We start from the raw sequence: 23,117 nt of genomic DNA, 5'->3' as shown, positions 1-23,117 counted from the left end.
TCTCTCTCTCTCTCTCTCTCTCTCTCTCTCTCTCTCTCTCTCTCTCTCTCTCTCTCTCTCTCTCTCTCTCTCTCTCTCTCTCTCTCTCTCTCTCTCTCTCTCTCTCTCTCTCTCTCTCTCTCTCTCTCTCTCTCTCTCTCTCTCTCTCTCTCTCTCTCACTCTCTCTCTCTCTCTCTCTCTCTCTCTCTCTCTCTCTCTCTCTCTCTCTCTCTCTCTCTCTCTCACTCTCTCTCTCTCTCTCTCTCTCACTCTCTCTCTCTCTCTCTCTCTCTCTCTCTCTCTCTCTCTCTCTCTCTCTCTCTCCCCACCCCTGTTGTTCCTCTAGTTTTGAACGGATAATGGCATTACGTTCAACATATGTTCATAGTTTTTTTGTGTTTAGGGCACGGAGGCAGACACACACTTAGGTGGGGGGAAGAACTGGTCCTGGAGTCATTAATCATGTATGTCCACTTACGAAACCTGTATATCTTTTCCTATGGCAGCTGGGTTTATATTTAATGAACAGTTTCCGAGCTCCGAAACTTCACAACTTAAGAATATTAGTGTTATTAACAACCTCGTTGGGCTTCGAAGATCATAAACTGTTTTTTTTTTTTGAGGGAAGATGTACGGGTTTCGCAAGTAGAGAGATAAATGCTTGATGAATCCTGGCTTTGGTGATTGTCAGGTGTCCATCCGCGACGATGCTCTCTCTTCCTGCTGGAAGATTTGTTCTACCCTGCTGTCACCTCTCTCTGCTTGTCCTACCCTGCTGTCACCTCTCTCTGCTTGTTCTACCTGCTGTCACCTCTCTCTCTGCTTGTTCTACCCTGCTGTCACCTCTCTCTCTGCTTGTTCTACCCTGCTGTCACCTCTCTCTCTGCTTGTTCTACCCTGCTGTCACCTCTCTCTCTGCTTGTTCTACCCTGCTGTCACCTCTCTCTGCTTGTCCTACCCTGCTGTCACCTCTCTCTGCTTGTCCTACCCTGCTGTCACCTCTCTCTGCTTGTTCTACCCTGCTGTCACCTGTCTCTGCTTGTCCTACCCTGCTGTCACCTCTCTCTGCTTGTTCTGCCCTGCTGTCACCTCTCTCTCTGCTTGTTCTACCCTGCTGTCACCTCTCTCTCTGCTTGTTCTACCCTGCTGTCACCTCTCTCTCTGCTTGTTCTACCCTGCTGTCACCTCTCTCTCTGCTTGTTCTACCCTGCTGTCACCTCTCTGCTTGTTCTACCCTGCTGTCACCTCTCTCTGCTTGTTCTACCCTGCTGTCACCTCTCTCTCTGCTTGTTCTACCCTGCTGTCACCTCTCTCTCTGCTTGTTCTACCCTGCTGTCACCTCTCTCTCTGCTTGTTCTACCCTGCTGTCACCTCTCTCTGCTTGTTCTACCCTGCTGTCACCTCTCTCTCTGCTTGTTCTACCCTGCTGTCACCTCTCTCTGCTTGTCCTACCCTGCTGTCACCTCTCTCTGCTTGTTCTACCCTGCTGTCACCTCTCTCTGCTTGTCCTACTCTGCTGTCACCTCTCTCTGCTTGTTCTACCCTGCTGTCACCTCTCTCTCTGCTTGTTCTACCCTGCTGTCACCTCTCTCTCTGCTTGTTCTACCTTGCTGTCACCTCTCACTGCTTGTCCTACCCTGCTGTCACCTCTCTCTGCTTGTTCTACCCTGCTGTCACCTCTCTCTGCTTGTCCTACCCTGCTGTCACCTCTCTCTGCTTGTCCTACCCTGCTGTCACCTCTCTCTGCTTGTCCTACCCTGCTGTCACCTCTCTGCTTGTCCTACCCTGCTGTCACCTCTCTCTGCTTGTCCTACTCTGCTGTCACCTCTCTCTGCTTGTCCTACTCTGCTGTCACCTCTCTCTCTGCTTGTCTGATTCCTCTGGGTTCCTTACTGGATATCTTTGCTGCTTTCACGCCTTGCTGACCTGGTTGACGTCCTCTTTGCTGACCTGGCTGACGGCCCCCTTGCTGACCTCCCCTTCGCTGACCTCCCTCTTGCTGACCTCATCTTTGCTGACCATATGTTAAAAAAACTTGCGGCTGCGTTATCAATCAGGAAATTGCTGTCTGAAAACTTGCATAGTTGCGGTCCGTGATGTGAGAGTAATGTGCAGGAGACGGTAGACCAGCAGGACCAGAAAGTCCAAGAGGACCAGAACGACCAGGAGGATGTTACGAACTTCTTCTGGACTCGCTAATCCTTCTTAAATCCAGCGATCCATAACCGCAGTGGAGGTACGATCCACGACGTGTCTAAGGCTAGAGAAATGTCAACATAAGATTACTTATCATCAAGTAATCGTAACTAAAACTATATACTTTACGTGGACTCCGAATACTGACACTTGTTTCCATCAAATGTGTGTGTGGGGCAAATCCACGCTCCTCCTGTGAAGTCTTTCAGCGCTCCTCCTGTGAAGTCTTCCAGCGCCCCTCCTGTGAGGTCTTTCAGCGACCCTCCTGTGAGGTCTTTCAGCGACCCTCCTGTGAGGTAATTCAGCGACCCTCCTGTGAGGTCTTCCAGCGACCCTCCTGTGAGGTCTTCCAGCGCTCCTCCTGTGAGGTCTTCCAGCGCCCCTCCTGTGATGTCTTCCAGCGCCTCTCCTGTGAGGTCTTCCAGCGCCCCTCCTGTGAGGTCTTCCAGCGCTCCTCCTGTGAGGTCTTCCAGCGCTCCTCCTGTGAAGTCTTCCAGCGCCCCTCCTGTGAGGTCTTCCAGCGCTCCTCCTGTGAGGTCTTCCAGCGCCCCTCCTGTGAGGTCTTCCAGCCCCCCTCCTGTGAGGTCTTCCAGCCACCTCCTGTGAGGTCTTCCAGCCCCCCTCCTATGAGGTCTTCCAGCGCTCCCCCTGTGAGGTCTTCCAGCGCTCCTCCTGTGAAGTCTTCCAGCGTCCCTCCTGTGAAGTCTTCCAGCGCTCCTCCTGTGAGGTCTTCCAGCGCTCCTCCTGTGAGGTCTTCCAGCGCTCCTGTGAGGTCTTCCAGCCACCTCCTGTGAGGTCTTCCAGCCCCCCTCCTATGAGGTCTTCCAGCGCTCCCCCTGTGAGGTCTTCCAGCGCTCCTCCTGTGAAGTCTTCCAGCGTCCCTCCTGTGAAGTCTTCCAGCGCTCCTCCTGTGAGGTCTTCCAGCGCTCCTCCTGTGAGGTCTTCCAGCGCTCCTCCTGTGAGGTCTTCCAGCGCTCCTGTGAAGTCTTCCAGCGCCCCTCCTGTGAGGTCTTCCAGCGCTCCTCCTGTGAGGTCTTCCAGCGCCCCTCCTGTGAGGTCTTCCAGCGCCCCTCCTGTGAGGTCTTCCAGCGCCCCTCCTGTGAGGTCTTCCAGCGCCCCTCCTGTGAGGTCTTCCAGCGCCCCTCTAGCATATATGCCCCCAGCAGAGACGGCGATAATAGTTGACTCGGTCACTGCTTCACTCTGCGTCTCTGCTGCCAGCCACCGGTATCTCATCACCGCCCAGAAGAGCAGACTAGAAGATGGGGAAACATTGTTTATGGGATGGTGGACTGTGCTTAATTAACTCTGCACCTGAATCATAGATGGCGCTGAGGTTCGTCCCAGATAACCAGGAGCTGCCTCCACCCAAGGTATCTCCAGCCTCCTACACCTGCAGCATCCCACACCTGCATCTCCAGCCCCCCCCCCCCACACCTACCGCACTTTACATTAACGAATGAGAATTGGTTTAAAGTTATTTCGCAAGGTGTAGACTTGCACTTCACGGTTGACTGGCAGCATGGCGGCGGCGGAGGCTAATGAGATGATTAAATTCCATTGTCACCCAAGACTTATCATAATTATCAAGCTTGGTCTTTACGTTTAATAAAACTCGTTAAGAAGGCTTCAACTCGGCTATACTGCACGCTGCTCAAACTGGAACGAGTTAACCAGGTTTATCCACTGCCAAAATGTCTGATCTGGATTTGGCTCCCATAGCCGAGCGGATTGGGTAGCCCTTCGTGTTTTACTGATTGGTAAAGGAGCCCTCAGACACCCAATCAGCCCTTCTCTGACCAGTAATTACCAGAGTCTAACGACCCTTCCTGCCGGAACAGCGCAAGCTTGTTGAGTTAGGACCGGAGGAAAAAACTCTCGTATATTAATTAAGTTGGTAATGTGTTTCATTAGTGTCACGGAATCTCAGGTATACATGGGGCTCCATAATGTGTTTCATTACCGTCCCAGAGGACCAGAGGACCAGGTAGACCAGGTGGACCAGGAGGACCAGGAGGACCAGGTGGACCAGGTGGACCAGGAGGACCAGGTGGACCAGGAGGACCAGGTGGACCAGGAGGACCAGGAGGACCAGGAGGACCAGGTGGACCAGGAGGACCAGAAGGCCCAGGTGGACCAGGAGGACCAGGTGGACCAGAGGACCAGAAGGACCAGGTGGACCAGGAGGACCAGGTGGACCAGGTGGACCAGAGGACCAGGAGGACCAGAGGACCAGGAGGACCAGGTGGACCAGGAGGACCAGGTGGACCAGAGGACCAGAAGGCCCAGGTGGACCAGGAGGACCAGGTGGACCAGAGGACCAGAAGGACCAGGAGGACCAGGTGGACCAGGTGGACCAGGAGGACCAGGAGGACCAGGTGGACCAGGAGGACCAGAGGACCAGGTGGACCAGGAGGACCAGGTGGACCAGGTGGACCAGGAGGACCTGAAACAAGACCTTCACACCCTCACCTTTTATGTAGGGTTTGCTCGCCTCTCACATTACCTCTCTTTCACGCACTCTCGTCACTTTTCAGGGGTTTTTGATACAAAAATTGTGTTACTTTTGCAAGAATTACATTTCTTCCTGCCTATTACTATTACTACTACTACTACTACTACTACTACTACTACTACTACTACTACTACTACTACTACTACTGTAGTGGATATGTGGGTCCTGTGGGCCGGTCCAAGCAACAGTCTGTTGGACCAAGTTATTACAAGTCGAGCCTGGCGCCTGGCCAGGCTCGGGGAGTAGAAGAACTCCCGAAACAGTCCCCAGGTATGTTCCAGGTATGCTGTTTGTTTGTTTCTACTATTTCTACAATTACAAATGCAAATACTGTTACAAATACCAGTACTTTCGGTGCTGTAGTGAAATAACAACGATCACGTTTCTGTATTACAAATTATATTTCCTGTCGGGTGTATCACTGTTTTATTAGTCATAATAGTTGACGGGAGTTGGGTGTGAGTGACGCTGGTGTGAGTGACGCTGGTGTGAGTGACGCTGGTGTGAGTGACGCTGGTGTGAGTGTCGCTAGTGTGAGTGACGCTGGTGTGAGTGACGCTGGTGTGAGTGACGCTGGTGTGAGTGTCGCTGGTGTGAGTGTCGCTAGTGTGAGTGACGCTGGTGTGAGTGACGCTGGTGTGAGTGACGCTGGTGTGAGTGACGCTGGTGTGAGTGACGCTAGTGTGAGTGACGCTGGTGTGAGTGACGCTGGTGTGAGTGACGCTGGTGTGAGTGACGCTAGTGTGAGTGACGCTGGTGTGAGTGACGCTGGTGTGAGTGACGCTGGTGTGAGTGACGCTGGTGTGAGTGACGCTGGTGTGAGTGTCGCTGGTGTGAGTGTCGCTAGTGTGAGTGACGCTGGTGTGAGTGACGCTAGTGTGAGTGACGCTGGTGTGAGTGACGCTGGTGTGAGTGACGCTAGTGTGAGTGACGCTGGTGTGAGTGACACTGGTGTGAGTGACGCTGGTGTGAGTGACGCTGGTGTGAGTGTCGCTAGTGTGAGTGACGCTGGTGTGAGTGACGCTAGTGTGAGTGACGCTGGTGTGAGTGACGCTGGTGTGAGTGACGCTGGTGTGAGTGACGCTGGTGTGAGTGACGCTAGTGTGAGTGACGCTGGTGTGAGTGACGCTAGTGTGAGTGACGCTGGTGTGAGTGTCAGTGCGTCATGTCTCTCATCTCTGAGGCAGTAACTCGTCTCGTTATTCTTTTCGCTGCATTTAGGTATGAGGTGATGAGTGAGAGAGGTCGCTGGCTGCTGCTGCTGCTGCTGCTGTTGGTGGCTGGTGGTGCTTCACACTGTGGTTCACAAGGTCTGCTTCTGTACGCCTGTATGTATTGATGTGGGGGTTATGAAGGTTACTGTCGTATTACTGAAGCAATACTTGGACTCAGGGAGCCGGTCGGCCGAGCGGACAGCACACTGGACTTGTGATCCTGTGGTCCCGGGTTCGATCCCGGACGCCGGAGAGAAACAATGGGCAGAGTTTCTTTCACCCTATGCCCCTGTTACCTAGCAGTAAAATAGGTATCTGGGTGTTAGTCAGCTGTCACGGGCTGCTTCCTGGGGGTGGAGGCCTGGTCGAGGACCGGGCCGTGGGGACACTAAAGCCCCGAAATCATCTCAAGATAACCTCAAGATAACCTCTATACTGCTCTCTGGACCCTATACCCTATGGTGGACCCTATACTGCTCTCACGTAATGTCATTCAGGGCAACCCGTTCTCGCACTTGCTTTTAGTCAATATTGGCTTATTTAATAAGTGCATATGTGACATACTAATTGATTGTGAATATTTTAGTTTACCTTGAAAAGCTTCATAGAAAACACCGACCTCACCTAGCCTTCTTAGTATGTTAAGATAAGCATCTAATTGCTTCTTAATTACAATTATTACTTAACCTATACCTTAGTGTTACCTAAATTAACTCGTGACCCATATGTAAATCTAACACATGGTGTACTAGGCAGGCGACGCCGGAATAACAGTATGCAGCGATACTAATCTTTGCAATTATTTTTGCCAACGCCAAACTATAAATGCACTTTTGGCAAGATAACAACGTTTGCTTCTGGGTATTTTGATGGTGGAGTGGCGAGGAGTGTGCAAAGACATCCTCGAGCTCATTGCTTCAGTAATACTCTGGTTCGTGCACCTATTCCCAGGCAAACGACGTTGTCGTAGCATTGAATCGTTTGTATTCACCTAGTCACCTAGTTGTGTTTGCGGGGGTTGAGCTTTGCTCTTTCGGCCCGCTTTCGACCCGCCACCGATGCGGTGTGTGTGTGTGTGTGTGTGTGTGTGTGTGTGTGTGTGTGTGTGTGTGTGTGTGTGTGTGTGTGTGTGTGTGTGTGTGCGTGTGTTTACTATTTATATATTTACTCTTTGTGTCTGCAGAATCGAGCGAGCTATTATCTCTTGGACCCCGCCTTTCTAACAAATATATTTTTTCCTCTATTATATCCACTAATACACACACACATACGCTAGAAAGGCGGGATCCAAGAATCAATGCTCGATCCTGCAAGCACAAATAGGTGAGTACACACACGCGCGCGCGCGCGCCACCTACACACAACGCACGCTATATTCAACAAATCACCCCACACAACAGCCTGGTATTGTTCGATCAGCCAGGCCATATATATATCACGTTCCTAGCCGGTTGACCTGCCGCATCATCACAGGGTTATATTCTATGATTTTTTAAGATCCATTTGTTTTAGAGCGATTAAGGTGTTAATTGATAATTACCATGATATAGGGCAGCTCGGGCAGAGATTTATCGCGTAAAGTGAGACCACTAATCCCATTGCTCACTCCCTTGACACTGACTGTGATTCATTGTACAATTAAGTGCACACTTTTGACCCGAGGATCCAAGTGACACAATTCTCTTATCGTAAATAGCGACGTGTTATTGGGGATTATCGTAGCTTGGGATATCGTAGCGTGGTGTGGTCGTAGTGGGAAATGGTGGGGAGAGAGGGGAAAGGGGAAGTGTTAACACTTTCCCCTTCCCCTCTGCCTATCATTAATGTAAGAGAAAGGGGATGGGAAAGTGGTAATGAACAAGGTGCAGGTGCCGTAAGAAAAGGGCGGAGTTGATTGTGAGTATAGGAGAGGCTGTTGAAGGTTGAGCAATCACAGGAGACATCTCCCGTCACGCAGGGTGCAGTCGCACCTCCACAGATCTCCAGTATCATCTATTGATACTGGTAATGGCTCAAAAAGGCCTCCACTTACGGGTTATTCATGCCCGTGCCACCTTTTGGGTGGCTTAATCTTTATCAATCAATCAATCAGTTGAGTAACGTCATAGTCAACAGGAAGTGGTTGGGGGTTCTTAACGTAGGTACTCACCTAGTTGTGTTTGCTGGGGTTGAGCTCTGGCTCTTTGGTCCCGCCTCCTCTCAACTGGTGTACAGATTCCTGAGCCTATTGGGCTCTATCATATCTACATTTGAAACTGTGTATGGGGTCAGCCTCCACCACAACACTACTTAATGCATTCCATTTGTTAACTACCCTGACACTGAAAAAATTCTTTCTAACGTCTCTGTGGCTCATCTGGGTACTAAGGGGTGTGTGTGTGTGTGTGTGTGTGTGTGTGTGTGTGTGTGTGTGTGTGTGTGGAAGCTGTGGCCAAAGGGACAACCCACCATGTCAACTGCTGCGCCTCATTCTCTATGCTATGATCCCCAACGTACAAATAGACAGGTCGAAAAAAGTACAATGAAAAAGTAACTGCACAGACATATCTACATTTTCTATGCATAGAAAACAGGTGGAGGGGTTTGGGTTGATGGGTGGCCTGGGTTCATGCATTTTAGTACCCTTTATTTTGTATGTTGTGGCAAATCAAGAGAACGGGGAGGATAGGTATTAAGCAGGCCCTTCTCAGGGCACAGTGGTTCTAATAACCTGCCAGCCGCCCTAGTTAAACACCTGGATATTTGTGATGGTCTGAAAGCACATTACAGCTCCAATAATAGTCTACTTGTAAACTGGCAAGTGAATCTGTGTTCTAAATAGAGAAAATATTTTTTTCAGGTTATAACTTTATTGCGTTGTAAATCGTTGGTTTAAAATATAAAATGTGTATGCTGTAGTTTTCTTTGAAACAGGCCAAAGAATTTGGTTTTCTGTAAATGAAATTTTGGGGGATATTCAAAATTTTTGAATTTCATATTTCACATGTTTGAGAACAATGCAATATTAACATAACTAAACCACCCGAAGCCTAACCTAACCTTAATCTAATTTAACCTTATCCTAATTTATACATAACTTAACCTAACCATGGATAGGGAGTAGATAATAACACTAATTAATTAGTGGTTTTGAAGTGATTACCTCCAAGGGGAAGGTAAAGGTATCTTCTCCTTGAGAATAGATTGAAGATAATTAATTAAGATAATTAATTAATTATGTTTACGTACATATGAGAGGGTAACTATCACACGATACTATTACACACGACTATTGCATGCTGTTGTTACAGATAAGCATGCGATAAGGGAGCCGGTCGGCCGAGCGGACAGCACGCTGGACTTGTGATCCTGTGGTCCCGGGTTCGATCCCAGGCGCCGGCGAGAAACAATGGGCAGAGTTTCTTTCACCCTATGCCCCTGTTACCTAGCAGTAAAATAGGTACCTGGGTGTTAGTCAGCTGTCACGGGCTGCTGCTTCCTGGGGGTGGAGGCCTGGTCGAGGACCGGGCCGCGGGGACACTAAAGCCCCGAAATCATCTCAAGACAACCTCAAGATCTCAAGATAACCTTCTCACAAAAGGAGTATGGGGTGCACAATAAACTAACCCCCGTCCCGGCGCCACAGTCAATCATCACTCTCTTTTCACAGGCATAGATTTGGTTCTATAGTTTCAGCCACGTTATTGTGAATTATTCTCTGGACGAGGACTTTAAGTGGGCTTTTGTATCATTTTAAAAAGTTGTATTAGTAGAAATTTAGGTGTGAAAGAAAACACTGTCTTAACTTCTCTGGTGGAAGACAGGCAGAGCGCTAGGGAGATACTTAAGGAATATATGAGGCAGCAGGTGTGTGTTGAGGGTCTCTGGCGGGCCTACACCAGTGTCTTGTGACACGGCTGGTGGTGGTGGTGGTGGTGGTGGTGGGGTGTAGGTGGGTGTTGAGGGTCTCTGGCGGGCCTACACCAGTGTCTTGTGACACGGCTGGTGGTGGTGGTGGTGGTGGTGGTGGGGTGTAGGTGGGTGTTGAGGGTCTCTGGCGGGCCTACACCAGTGTCTTGTGTCACGGCTGGTGGTGGTGGTGGTGATGGTGGGGTGTAGGTGTGTGTTGAGGGTCTCTGGCGGGCCTACACCAGTGTCTTGTGACACGGCTGGTGGTGGTGGTGGTGGTGGTGGGGTGTAGGTGGGTGTTGAGGGTCTCTGGCGGGCCTACACCAGTGTCTTGTGACACGGCTGGTGGTGGTGGTGGTGGTGGTGGTGGGGTGTAGGTGGGTGTTGAGGGTCTCTGGCGGGCCTACACCAGTGTCTTGTGACACGGCTGGTGGTGGTGGTGGTGGTGGTGGTGGGGTGTAGGTGGGTGTTGAGGGTCTCTGGCGGGCCTACACCAGTGTCTTGTGACACGGCTGGTGGTGGTGGTGGTGGTGGTGGTGGGGTGTAGGTGGGTGTTGAGGGTCTCTGGCGGGCCTACACCAGTGTCTTGTGACACGGCTGGTGGTGGTGGTGGTGGTGGTGGTGGGGTGTAGGTGGGTGTTGAGGGTCTCTGGCGGGCCTACACCAGTGTCTTGTGACACGGCTGGTGGTGGTGGTGGTGGTGGTGGGGTGTAGGTGTGTGTTGAGGGTCTCTGGCGGGCCTACACCAGTGTCTTGTGACACGGCTGGTGGTGGTGGTGGTGGTGGTGGGGTGTAGGTGGGTGTTGAGGGTCTCTGGCGGGCCTACACCAGTGTCTTGTGACACGGCTGGTGGTGGTGGTGGTGGTGGTGGTGGGGTGTAGGTGGGTGTTGAGGGTCTCTGGCGGGCCTACACCAGTGTCTTGTGACACGGCTGGTGGTGGTGGTGGTGGTGGTGGGGTGTAGGTGGGTGTTGAGGGTCTCTGGCGGGCCTACACCAGTGTCTTGTGACACGGCTGGTGGTGGTGGTGGTGGTGGTGGGGTGTAGGTGGGTGTTGAGGGTCTCTGGCGGGCCTACACCAGTGTCTTGTGACACGGCTGGTGCTGGTGGTGGTGATGGTGGTGGGGTGTAGGTGGGTGTTGAGGGTCTCTGGCGGGCCTACACCAGTGTCTTGTGACACGGCTGGTGCTGGTGGTGGTGATGGTGGTGGGGTGTAGGTGGGTGTTGAGGGTCTCTGGCGGGCCTACACCAGTGTCTTGTGACACGGCTGGTGGTGGTGGTGGTGGTGGTGGTGGGGTGTAGGTGTGTGTTGAGGGTCTCTGGCGGGCCTACACCAGTGTCTTGTGACACGGCTGGTGGTGCTGGTGGTGGTGGTGGTGGGTGTAGGTGGGTGTTGAGGGTCTCTGGCGGGCCTACACCAGTGTCTTGTGACACGGCTGGTGGTGGTGGTGGTGGTGGTGGTGGGGTGTAGGTGTGTGTTGAGGGTCTCTGGCGGGCCTACACCAGTGTCTTGTGACACGGCTGGTGGTGCTGGTGGTGGTGGTGGGGTGTAGGTGGGTGTTGAGGGTCTCTGGCGGGCCTACACCAGTGTCTTGTGACACGGCTGGTGGTGGTGGTGGTGGTGGTGGTGGGGTGTAGGTGTGTGTTGAGGGTCTCTGGCGGGCCTACACCAGTGTCTTGTGACACGGCTGGTGGTGGTGGTGGTGGTGGTGGTGGGGTGTAGGTGTGTGTTGAGGGTCTCTGGCGGGCCTACACCAGTGTCTTGTGACACGGCTGGTGGTGCTGGTGGTGGTGGTGGTGGGGTGTAGGTGGGTGTTGAGGGTCTCTGGCGGGCCTACACCAGTGTCTTGTGACACGGCTGGTGGTGGTGGTGGTGGTGGTGGTGGGGTGTAGGTGTGTGTTGAGGGTCTCTGGCGGGCCTACACCAGTGTCTTGTGACACGGCTGGTGGTGCTGGTGGTGGTGGTGGGGTGTAGGTGGGTGTTGAGGGTCTCTGGCGGGCCTACACCAGTGTCTTGTGACACGGCTGGTGGTGGTGGTGGTGGTGGTGGGGTGTAGGTGTGTGTTGAGGGTCTCTGGCGGGCCTACACCAGTGTCTTGTGACACGGCTGGTGGTGCTGGTGGTGGTGGTGGGGTGTAGGTGTGTGTTGAGGGTCTCTGGCGGGCCTACACCAGTGTCTTGTGACACGGCTGGTGGTGGTGGTGGTGGTGGTGGGGTGTAGGTGGGTGTTGAGGGTCTCTGGCGGGCCTACACCAGTGTCTTGTGACACGGCTGGTGGTGGTGGTGGTGGTGGTGGTGGGGTGTAGGTGGGTGTTGAGGGTCTCTGGCGGGCCTACACCAGTGTCTTGTGACACGGCTGGTGGTGCTGGTGGTGGTGGTGGTGGGGTGTAGGTGTGTGTTGAGGGTCTCTGGCGGGCCTACACCAGTGTCTTGTGACACGGCTGGTGGTGCTGGTGGTGGTGGTGGTGGGGTGTAGGTGTGTGTTGAGGGTCTCTGGCGGGCCTACACCAGTGTCTTGTGACACGGCTGGTGGTGGTGGTGGTGGTGGTGGGGTGTAGGTGGGTGTTGAGGGTCTCTGGCGGGCCTACACCAGTGTCTTGTGACACGGCTGGTGGTGGTGGTGGTGGTGGTGGGGTGTAGGTGGGTGTTGAGGGTCTCTGGCGGGCCTACACCAGTGTCTTGTGACACGGCTGGTGGTGCTGGTGGTGGTGGTGGGGTGTAGGTGGGTGTTGAGGGTCTCTGGCGGGCCTACACCAGTGTCTTGTGACACGGCTGGTGGTGGTGGTGGTGGTGGTGGGGTGTAGGTGGGTGTTGAGGGTCTCTGGCGGGCCTACACCAGTGTCTTGTGACACGGCTGGTGGTGGTGGTGGTGGTGGTGGGGTGTAGGTGGGTGTTGAGGGTCTCTGGCGGGCCTACACCAGTGTCTTGTGACACGGCTGGTGGTGGTGGTGGTGGTGGTGGGGTGTAGGTGGGTGTTGAGGGTCTCTGGCGGGCCTACACCAGTGTCTTGTGACACGGCTGGTGGTGCTGGTGGTGGTGGTGGGGTGTAGGTGGGTGTTGAGGGTCTCTGACGGGCCTACACCAGTGTCTTGTGACACGGCTGGTGGTGGTGGTGGTGGTGGTGGTGGGGTGTAGGTGTGTGTTGAGGGTCTCTGGCGGGCCTACACCAGTGTCTTGTGACACGGCTGGTGGTGGTGGTGGTGGTGGTGGTGGGGTGTAGGTGGGTGTTGAGGGTCTCTGGCGGGCCTACACCAGTGTCTTGTGACACGGCTGGTGGTGCTGGTGGTGGTGGTGGGGTGTAGGTGGGTGTTGAGGGTCTCTGGCGGGCCTACACCAGTGTCTTGTGACACGGCTGGTGGTGGTGGTGGTGGTGGTGGTGGGGTGTAGGTGGGTGTTGAGGGTCTCTGGCGGGCCTACACCAGTGTCTTGTGACACGGCTGGTGGTGGTGGTGGTGGTGGGGTGTAGGTGGGTGTTGAGGGTCTCTGGCGGGCCTACACCAGTGTCTTGTGACACGGCTGGTGGTGGTGGTGGTGGGGTGTAGGTGGGTGTTGAGGGTCTCTGGCGGGCCTACACCAGTGTCTTGTGACACGGCTGGTGGTGGTGGTGGTGGGGTGTAGGTGGGTGTTGAGGGTCTCTGGCGGGCCTACACCAGTGTCTTGTGACACGGCTGGTGGTGGTGGTGGGGTGTAGGTGGGTGTTGAAGGTGGTGTGTAGGTGTTGCACACCATGCACTCCGCCTCAGAAGACATTCACAAACATGAATGGAGACTTTAATAAGGATCACATATGTATCCTCGGCTGTCAGTGTGTGTGTGTGTGTGTGTGTGTGTACTCACCTAATTGTACTCACCTAATTGTGCTTGCGGGGGTTGAGCTTTGGCTCTTTGGTCCCGCCTCTCAACTGTCAATCAACTGGTGTACAGATTCCTGAGCCTACTGGGCTCTATCATATCTACATTTGAAACTGTGTATGGAGTCAGCCTCCACCACATCACTTCCTAGTGCATTCCATTTATTAACTACTCTGACACTGAAAAAATTCTTTCTAACGTCTCTGTGGCTCATCTGGGTACTAAGTTTCCACCTGTGTCCCCTTGTTCGTGTCCCACCCGTGCTGAAGAGTTTGTCTTTGTCCACCCTGTCAATTCCCCTGAGAATTTTGTAGGTGGTTATCATGTCTCCCCTTACTCTTCTGTTTTCCAGGGATGTGAGGTTCAGCTCCTTTAGCCTTTCCTCGTAGCTCAATCCTCTCAGTTCCGGGACGAGCCTGGTGGCATACCGCTGAATCTTCTCTAACTTTGTCTTGTGTTTAACTAGGTATGGACTCCAGGCTGGAGCTGCATACTCCAGGATTGGTCTTACATAAGTGGTATACAGGGTTCTGAAAGATTCCTTACACAAGTTTCTGAAGGCAGTTCTTATGTTGGCCAGTCTAGCATGTGTGTGTGTGTGTGTGTGTGTGTGTGTGTGTGTGTGTGTGTGTGTGTGTGTGTGTGTGTGACTGTATCTCGGGTGAGTTTTAATGTCACTTGTACAAGTATACATACTCGCTAACCAATCAACAAACAGCTTTCCCTGCCCATCCGTACCAGAAACACATGATTCTCCAATACGACTAACACACACACACACACACACACACACACACACACACACACACACACACACACACACACACACACACACACACACACACACACACACACACACACATACACACACACACACACACACACACACACACACACACATACACACACACACACACACACTCTCTCTTTACCCACACTCAGTAAGAATTTATGATGGGACGAGGGGAAAGGAATGGTGCCCAACCCCTTATGAACGGTCGGGGGATTGAACGCCGACCTGCATGAACGGAGACCGTCGTTCTACCCTCCAGTCCAAGTGGTTGCGCCAGGACGAGATGCGTCCTGTTACGCCGCATCTTGAACAAACAAGTTGTTAAGTCTAGCAGAGCAGCTTTAGGACCTGAAAACAAAGTTTTCGAATCGTTGCACTTATTATCCTCTGCAAAAGAAGAGCTTTTGTGAAAGAAAGCTACGTTTGTGTCCTCTGCATAAGATCAGCATATGTTTAGCATATTTTGCCTCTTAAACTGCCTTTCTTCACTGAGATATGATACAAGTTTATGTTTTTCATACAAGCTTTGAAAGTTACGTGAGCGAACATGGTACCAAACCTTTGGCATGCCTGTACGACACCGTCTTTATTGCGGGGTTGTCCATTGGAGGAATGTGGATAGGTGTAAGGCGTCGTGGGAGCTGACCTGAGAAATGGTCGTTGCGACCTTACTGGAGGAGCGTAAAAGTCATTATTTTAAGAAAGATATTCTGTTTACCCTTTTGTCGACCCAGCCTATGCCAGCGTAAGAGAGACGGCGAGTGTGAATGTTGACCAGACCACACACTAGAAGGTGAAGGGACGACGACGTTTCGGTCCGTCCTGGACCATTCTCAAGTCGACAATGGGACGACGACGTTTCGGTCCGTCCTGGACCATTCTCAAGTCGACAATCGACTTGAGAATGGTCCAGGACGGACCGAAACGTCGTCGTCGTCCCTTCACCTTCCAGTGTGTGTGGTCTGGTCAACATTCTTCAGCCACGTTATTGTGACTCGTCGCCTGCAACTGTAAATGTATTCAAATTACATGAAGCCACAACAGACCAGTGGATCCAAAGGCTGTGTGATGGTAGAGCCAGCACTATAATCCTATGGGCGGAGGAGAGAGGGGTGGGAGGGAACTATCAGGGGAAAGCGCCAAGCCATTAGACTATATAGCACTTGGAAGTGGGTTAGGATAAGGATTTGGGATGGGACGGGAGGAAAGGAATGGTGTTCAACCACTTGGAACGTTGGGGATTGAACGCCGACCTGCATGAAGCGAGACCGTCGCTCTACCGTCCAGCCCAAATGAAAGATAGTTTAGTTCTAGTTACTGTTCCTGTTATTATCTCGCCATTTAGAGTTAGCCTGCCAGTCTGAGAGTAGAAAACTACCTTTTTGGGTACAACAGTCTATTTTGGTACGTTCCATCTATAGTTGCTAGAAGTGCTACAATTGTTGGAGGATGAGTTGATCTTCATGCTGGTGTGTTGGTACCTCCATGTTGGTGTGTTGGTACCTCCATGTTGGTCTGTTGGTACCTCCATGTTGGTCTGTTGGTACCTCCATGTTGATGTGTTGGTACCTCCATGTTGGTCTGTTGGTACCTCCATGTTGGTCTGTTGGTACCTCTATGTTGGTCTGCTAGTACCTCCATGCTGGTGTATGTGGTAACTACCAGGACATATGTTGTGTGTGTTAAAACAGAGTGGTGAAAACATTGATGTTAATGTTCATGTTAACTTAATGTTAAACCGTTGGCTCCTGGCGGGTAATTATTGGCCAGACTCTGCTTGTCATCGCTGCCACGCGTATGGTAATGGGGCATAATGGTATTCAGAGACGGAGGCGCTCCACACACACTTATTCACACGTGCTAATTGCTTAGCCAAGAGTGTCACCCTGTGTAGCCGCTAGAGCCCGAGGGTGTAGCCAACGGTGGCACCTTGTGTAGCCACTGGTGCCTCTGGGTGTAGTCAAGGGTGGCACCTTGTGTAGCCGCTAGAGCCCGAGGGTGTAGTCAAGGGTGGCACCTTGTGTAGCCACTAGAGCCCGAGGGTGTAGCCAAGGGTGGCACCTTGTGTAGCCACTAGAGCCCGAGGGTGTAGTCAAGGGTGGCACCTTGTGTAGCCACTAGAGCCCGAGGGTGTAGCCAAGGGTGGCACCTTGTGTAGCCACTAGAGCCCGAGGGTGTAGTCAAGGGTGGCACCTTGTGTAGCCACTAGAGCCCGAGGGTGTAGCCAAGGGTGGCACCTTGTGTAGCCACTAGAGCCCGAGGGTGTAGTCAAGGGTGGCACCTTGTGTAGCCACTAGAGCCCGAGAGTGTAGCGAATTTAGAATCTTGTGTAGTAGCGAGAATTCCCTCCAGATGTAGCTAGTTTCTAATTATGCTGCTAATAAAGTAGCATTATTTTCAAGTACTATATTTTCATTGAATAATTTCATTATGATTTTAGGGCAATATATATATATATATATATATATATATATATATATATATATATATATATATATATATATATATATATATATATATATAATTTTCAAAAGAGTTTAGATCACAAAGTGTAGGACGAGGCTCTACTCTGACGGCAGTATAAAATGTTGCGTTCTGAACGCTGTATACATAAATGATTGTACGTCCCGGTGAATGAATATAGAAAAGATAAGTGAATGAGACCGGATGAATGAAAGTTTATTCACTCATAGATACCCCCCTCCCCTTCCAGAGCCAAGTAATGCACTAGTGCCACAAGGTGCCATCATGCAGCCTACTAAACAGTAGACTAGTGTTGCAAGATGCCACACCGAAACAATACAAGCGACACAATTGTGCCACAAGGGACCATCCCGCAGCCTGCCACTGTGTACACACTGGCTGAAAAAAATGTATACCTTTACTATAGCTCAAAACAGCTGCAAAATCTCTAAAATATGCTAAGCCAGCAAGCGAAGAGATAAAAACAAATAGTAATTGACAAGAAGAATGAGAGGGAGGGAGGGAGAGAGATGGGAGAGGAATAGTAGCTTCTCTGGGTCAGCTTGGCGTTGGCAGCAGCAGCAGCAGCAGCAGCTGGTGGGATGGTCGCCAACCAGGGAGTCAGTGTGGCCTTTACCACGGTTATAGCCGGACGTGCGTCGCTGCCACTCTCACACTCCCTCTCTCACACATCTCGCCTCCCCTACCTTACACCAGCCCACGTGACCCCACTTGCCACCTGGATAAGGGAAGCTGTGTTGACCACTTGGTGGAGTGTGATAAGACTACTTGATGGTAGCGTCTGGGGATAGTTTACTATTGGCTGGTGGCGATGGGTGTGCAGCCGGTGGCTGATAGTATATGTTAGCGTGGTGATGTGTTGTAGTATGGCGTGGTGTGTAGTGGGTGGCGGGGCAGTATAGTGCAGTAGTGAGCCATGTGTGTTGGCTCAGTCTTCTAACTCCCAACTTAGGCCAAGTCACTCCCGCGCCGCCCGAAGCAACAGTTGCCAGCGGACCAGTTAACTGGTGACAGGAGGGACTGCTGTTGCTCCTGCAGGAGCAGCTTCAGCAGTCATCTGGCTCAGGAAGACGTCACCACGACGACCCAATGTGTGGTGCTGGAGACTCCTCCATGTGTCGTCGCGTCCTGCTGACTCTCACAGGTATTGTCCAGCCCGTCTTAGACTGTTGACCCCCTTCCGTCAGGTATTGTCCTGCCCGTCCCAGGATGTTACGTCCGAGGATGTTACGTGTGATAGAGACAGATGCAAAGAGACAGACCAGGTCGACCCTGACCCCTCCGGGTACCCCATTTAGTTACCTATAAAATAATGTGCACTTTGTATAAGGGATTATGTTCTATACATAATCCACTAATTATATAAACAAATATAGGTGTAGGGATAGTGTCTCCACAATAACATCATTGTAGTAAAATGAGACTGAGGGTATTTATTTTGTAGTTTCATGGAATCTACGATAAAGGTAATCCAGGTGATCTCTGAACTGTGACCTACAATTACCACAGTTTCCGAGTTGATATCGAGCCTGTCGCCAGACAGTTCCCCTTGCTAGGTCTACGCTTCACAGGCAGGCGCTCCTGCTTCAAGCCGAGGGATGTAGGCAGACCATTAGGCCTTCTATGGCCTCCTGCTGGAGGTCAGCCTTCAGAAGTTCAATGTCCTATTGCAGTGGGGCCAACATTCAGAAGTTCGATGCCATCCTACTGAGCGTCACCATTTAGAAACTCGATGCGATCCTACTGAGAAGTACATACCTCACAAATGCAACAGATCATAAATACAATAGCTGACAAATACAACAGCATAATAGCTGATGAATACAACAGCATAATAGCTGACGAATACACCAGCACAATAGCTGACGAATACAAAAGCACAATAGCTCACAAATACAACAATTGACAAATACAGTAGCTCACACATACAACACTTAACTAATACAGTAACCCCAAACATACAACAGTTAAAGAAATACAATAACCAACAAATACAGTAACTCTCAAACTCATATGTTGACATTTGGTAGTGTGTGTGTGTGTGTGTGTGTGTGTGTGTGTGTGTGTGTGTGTGTGTGTGTGTGTGTGTGTGTGTGTGTGTGTGGGTGTGGCTGCCTACTGGTGTCAATGCTGATCAGTATCAATGTTTGAGTGTACGAGTCGAGTCATCAGGCCAACATGATTATCAAGTGAGGCGAGATTAATGGTGGCAGCGGGGGGATCCGACCCTACCCGCCCGCCATATATTTCCCGCCTTCACATACTTCCAATATCCCAGCTTCATTTTAAAATTATATGTCATGTTTTGTGACACATGAAGTTGTAACTGGTTGTGAGTTATTTCAACCCTACTTGTTATGGTATTATATATATATATATATATATATATATATATATATATATATATATATATATATATATATATATATATATATATATATATATATATAAAGGGTGAGATTAATGATTCTAGCGTGAATCTTCTCTGTTTTTCTTATATTTTTCTTCACCTGAGAAGGAAGTTGGAGGAAATAACTACAAAGTTCCTTTCTACGATTTTATTTGGCCTAATGCTAAGATGCGTTTCGTTAACTATCGTTAACCTTATCAGAGGCAGAGTTCTAATGGTTGCGAAGTGATTGATTACGTCACCACAAGAGGTGGCATGGGCATGAGTAACCCGTAGGTGGTAGATGTTTGGAGTGAATGTGGTCCTTGGGTCTTGTAACATCTTGAAGTGTCTTTGCGCCTGGAGGTTATAAAGTTGTTGTTGTTGTTATAGTGTATAGTATAGTGAGGGTTGGGTGTCAGATGTGTGGGTTGGATGTCAGATGTGTGGCTTGGGTGTCAGATGTGTGGGTTGGATGTCAGATGTGTGGGTTGGATGTCAGATGTGTGGCTTGGGTGTCAGATGTAAGAGTTGGGTGTCAGATGTGTGGGTTGGGTGTCAGATGTGTGGCTTGGGTGTCAGATGTGTGGCTTGGGTGTCAGATGTGTGACGGGTGTCAGATGTAAGAGTTGGGTGTCAGATGTGTGGCTTGGGTGTCAGATGTGTGGCTTGGGTGCCAGATGTGAGGAATGGGTGCCAGATGTATGAGATGAGGTAAGGAAAGAGGGAAGGAAGAGTAAAGGAATGAAGGAGAAGCAGGAGTGACAGAGAATGGAAGGAAGGAGAAAGGTGGGATGGAGGAGGGAGGGGAGGGAAAGTGACTGAAAGAAAGGCTGTTAAGGAGGCAGTTAAGAAACGTAAATTGTATCCTGAAATAGCTGTAAGAGGAGACCTGAGACGCTGCAGTCGATAGTAATAGCGGGATTGATCCAAATAAATTGGTCTTGTGGTGTATGTAATAATTGTAATCCTTATATAATAAGTCCTGAAATAGAGTCCGTCTTCAAACCACGAATGAAAGCTGAAAGTTTGGCAAATATACACAAATTATTATAAAACAGAGACGCAAAAGTAACACAAATTGAATAAAAAACGTGAAGCAATACGAGGTTCCGCGTGACGCAAGCCTCGCTTCGGAGCCCGGGAATGTCTAGCTTAATAAGATGGCTTGGCCCACGAGAAAAGAAAACGGCCGCTCCATATTAAAACCAAACGGAGACTTGAAGAAAAGCAACAAATGCAAAAATAAACACACAAAAAGCACCCTGCTGTAGCTTACAAAAGGATGGGGTTCGGAGTAAGAAACTGTGCATGTCATTATGTAGAGTTTTATATGTGACTTGAGCAGCTGAGATGGGTATAATGGTGAAAGGAAATATAAAGCTGTATTCTTTGAAGAGAAGGAATTGTGTGTATTGTTATTCAGTTTGTCATCATAGATGTGACAGCAGCGTCATAGGTAAGTGACCAGTTGCATCTTCAGTACATAAATTAAGAAGCATCATTTACAATTTCTTCGTTTGTTAATTGATGGGCATGTCAATTAACTCTGTACCATTAACACACACACACACACACACACACACACACACACACACACACACACACACACACACACACACACACACACACACAGGTTCTGGCAGCCGAGTGGACAGCGCTTTGAGGTCCTTGTCCTAAGGGGCCCGGGTTCCATTCCCAGGCGAGGCAGAAAGAAATGTCAAGAGTTTCTCTCACCTGATGTTCCTGTTCTCCTGCCAGTAATTGAGTATCTGGGAGGTATTTAGCTGCTACAGGCTGCATCCTGGGGATGTGTGTGTGTGTGTGTGTGTGTGTGTGTGTGTGTGTGTGTGTGTGTGTGTGTGTGTGTGTGTGTGTGTGTGTGTACTCACCTAATTGTACTCACCTAATTGTGCTTGCGGGGGTTGAGCTCTGGCTCTTTGGTCCCGCCTCTCAACCGTCAATCAACTGGTGTACAGATTCCTGAGCCTATTGGGCTCTATCATATCTACATTTGAAACTGTGAATGGAGTCAGCCTCCACCACATCACTTCCTAATGCATTCCATTTGCTAACTACTCTGACACTGAAAAAGTTCTTTCTAACGTCTCTGTGGCTCATTTGGGTACTCAGCTTCCACCTGTGTCCCCTTGTTCGCGTCCCACCAGTGTTGAAAAGTTCATCCTTGTTTACCCGGTCGATTCCCCTGAGGATTTTGTAGGTTGTGATCATGTCCCCCCTTACTCTTCTGTCTTCCAGTGTCGTGAGGTGCATTTCCCGCAGCCTTTCCTCATAACTCATGCCTCTTAGTTCTGGGACTAGTCTAGTAGCATACCTTTGGACTTTTTCCAGCTTCGTCTTGTGCTTGACAAGGTACGGGCTCCATGCTGGGGCCGCATACTCCAGGATTGGTCTTACATATGTGGTGTACAAGATTCTGAATGATTCCTTACACAGGTTCCTGAACGCCGTTCTGATGTTAGCCAGCCTCGCATATGCCGCAGACGTTATTCTCTTTATGTGGGCTTCAGGAGACAGGTTTGGTGTGATATCAACTCCTAGATCTTTCTCTCTGTCTGTTTCATTAAGTACTTCATCTCCTATTCTGTATCCTGTGTGTGTGTGTGTGTGTGTGTGTGTGTGTGTGTGTGTGTGTGTATGTGTGTGTGTGTGTGTGTGTGTGTGTGTGTGTGTGTGTGTGTGTGTGTGTGTGTGTGTGTGTGTGTGTGTGTGTGTGTGTGTGTGTGTGTGTGTGTGTGAAATATGTAGAAGATATCATAGAGAAAATAGATCGGAAGTCAGCACATTAAACAACCGACGATTAAAAGGTGGGGTCCGAGAGCTAACAGCTCTATCCTGCAGGCACAAATAGTAAATACACACACACACACACACACACACACACACACACACACACACACACATACAATTGAACTACATTGAACAAATGATAAGCTTTTTTCAATGTGGTTTAATTGCATTTTTGAGACCAGTTGTTTTTATCTTTATATATATATATATATATATATATATATATATATATATATATATATATATATATATATATATATATATATATATATATATATATATATATATATTGGTGTTGTGTATGTGCCTAACTTGGAGTCGGCCACCATCAACCGAGTACAGCATGGCACGGTGCCATAGGCACCCATGAGAACCGTCTAACGACTCTCAGACCTCCGTGACCTTTAATTAAAATGTTACAAGAAAAACTCAAAATATTTTTTTTTGTCTTATTTAGTAAAACATCAAGTACTGGTTTCTGCAAAAATATCAAAATAATTATACCTATCATACCTTAGTTTTAATAGGCAATTATATATGTGTAGTTGACGTCAACACCTGGTCCTCCCTATCATTCTTGTCTTCCGTCTTTCAGCATTCCTCCTACTGCCTCCCCTATTCACTCGTAGTCACATGTGCACCACCTTCTCCTATGTTACTTGACACACACACATGTCATAGTCACTGCAAACCCTTCACCCCTTACCTCAATACACTCCTTCCTTCAGTGAGACACAGGGGGACACGTTGAAGCACAGTTCGACACACCGAGACACTAGAGATAGACAGATATATTGAGACAGAGGGGTATCTCATCAGCTGAGATATTCGGCATTCGATGCTACCCTGATCTGCCTATGGCAGTTCCCTACCTCCTACGTTTCATCCTGAAAATGTGGCAGCTCCTCTCGTCATCTCTGAACGGCAGGTAATGGTCTTAGCGGCCTGATAAGGCAGCTCCACCGCCCCCGACGCTGTTTTGACATCAACAACGGAG

Source organism: Procambarus clarkii, chromosome 65 (genome assembly GCF_040958095.1).
Source record: "Procambarus clarkii isolate CNS0578487 chromosome 65, FALCON_Pclarkii_2.0, whole genome shotgun sequence".
Classification (NCBI taxonomy): domain Eukaryota; kingdom Metazoa; phylum Arthropoda; class Malacostraca; order Decapoda; family Cambaridae; genus Procambarus; species Procambarus clarkii.
This window is presented reverse-complemented; position numbering follows the sequence as displayed.